At 35.6% G+C, this 2,106-nt stretch overlaps 1 protein-coding gene across 1 annotated transcript in view; it reads left to right on the top strand.

The window, feature by feature from the left end:
- Positions 1 to 2,106, top strand: part of FAM126A (family with sequence similarity 126 member A) — a 132,912-nt gene that overhangs the window by 24,059 nt on the left and 106,747 nt on the right. The window lies entirely within an intron of this gene.

Below are 2,106 nucleotides of genomic sequence, written 5' to 3'. Positions count from 1 at the left end.
TGCCTCAGCCTCCTGAGTATCTGGGACTACAGGCACGTGCCACCATGCCCAGCTAATTTTTTTGTAGTTTTAGTAGAGACAGGATTTCACCTTGTTGACCAGGATGGTGTCGATCTCTTGACCTCGTGATCCACCCGCCTCGGCCTCCCAAAGTGCTGGGATTACAGGCTTGAGCCACCGCGCCCGGCCTGGACTATGTTTTAAAGCAGTTTTAGATTTGTAGAAAATTGAATGGAAGGTACGGAGAGTTCTTGTATATCCCACTTTGCAGCTTCCTAGTCCCACTCCCCACCTTCCCATTGCTTATGATTTCCCCTGCTATTCACATCTTTCATTTGTTACACATTTGTTACAATTGATGAGCTGATGTGAACACATTATTATTAACCAAAGTCCATAGTTTACATTAGGATTCACTCTTTGTGTTATACATCTACCAGCAAATGTATGACATGCCTCCACCATTACTATCATACAGAATAGTTTTACTGCCCTAATCGTCTCTTATGCTCCCTGTCGTCGTCTGTTACTCTCCTCAAATCCCTGGCAGCTACTGACCTTTTTCTGTCTTCACTGTTTTACCTTTTCCAGAATGTCATATCCAGAATCATACAGTATATAGTCTTTTCAGACTGGCTTCTTTCACTTAGCAATATGCATGTAAGTTTCTTTCATATCTTTTCATGACTTGATGGCTTACTTTTCATTTTATTGCTGAATAATGTTTCATCATATGGATGTACCACAGTTTGTGTATTCATTCAGTTTTTGAAGGACATCTTGGTTTCTTCTGAGGATTGGCAATTATGAATAAACCCGATATAAACATTTGTCTGCAGATTTTTGTATGGATGTTTTCAACTCATTTGAATAAATACCAAAGAGCATGTGACTCCATCAGATAGTAAGATGGGTAAAATTTTATAAGAATTGCCAAAGTGTCTTCCAAAGTATCTGGACCATTTTGTATTCCTACCAGCAGTGAATCAAAGTTCCTTTGGCTCCACGAAATCCTCACAAGCATTTGGTAGTGTTAACGTTTTGAATTCTAGCCATTCTAATAGGTATGTAGTAGTTTCTTACTGTTGTTTTGTTGATTTTATGCACTTCAAAATGTATTAAAACATATTTCTACCTCCTGTATCCAAGTTTCTTAACCTTGAGTTGAGAGATGGAATTCATTCAGGACCTTTATGAAGTTGTGTTTAAAATTGTGTATGACTTTCTAGATAATGAGTGGAGCTTATTTTTCTCATTAGAATTTAAAAGAGATTTATCACTCACAAAGACAAAGTACCTTAGTTTTAGGCAGTTTTATTATTATTATTTTAATATAAATCGCTTTTAACAGTGTTGTTCCAATTTAGATTCCATGCTGTTTGAGAAGTTAGACCATAGGCAATTACACGTATAATTCAACAGATTATTGGGGAATCTTTAATGTAACAATCACAATTTTAGACATTGGAGATACAGAGTTCAAGAAAATATGGCATCTGTTCTTGGGAAATTCACACTCCTGTGATTTCTGTTAACAGCCAATAATCAAAGAGGAAGACCAAAGGCTGACCTGTCACTTTGAAGATTACTTCTGGGTGCTCAGTCCTGGTTGTGCCAGTAGATGTCATTGTAGTGTAGGACAGCTAACCTGATCAGTTAACATGAAGGCATGGAAGTCAGAAATCGCTCTCTTTTTGATGAATGATGTACATTTTAAAAAAATCATGTAGATTTTTTCTTACTGACACAGACACAGAGCTGCCATGAGTATAAAATTATAGTTGTTTAAAAATTAGAGGATATTTTGAAGCATAACTAAAAATATTTCTGCAAAAGAATATGCATAGCTAACAATATTATAATTTAACATACAATGTTTTAAGCTGGCAATTTGAAACTTCTAAGCTTTCAGCATGATTTTAAAGGTAATTGAAGCATTCACATTAAATGAAAAGTCCAACAATCATTACTTATATTTGTTAGCACCTGGCATTTCTCTTATAAAATCCAAAGACAAACTGAATACTTCTAGTAAGAGTGAAAGATTTAAATTTTAGCCTCTATGACATATATGTTGTTTCAAAGAGTTTTCTGTTCTGAAACAAG

Source organism: Cebus imitator, unplaced genomic scaffold (genome assembly GCF_001604975.1).
Source record: "Cebus imitator isolate Cc_AM_T3 unplaced genomic scaffold, Cebus_imitator-1.0 Scaffold45, whole genome shotgun sequence".
NCBI classification, from domain to species: Eukaryota; Metazoa; Chordata; class Mammalia; order Primates; family Cebidae; genus Cebus; species Cebus imitator.
This window is presented reverse-complemented; position numbering and strand designations above follow the sequence as displayed.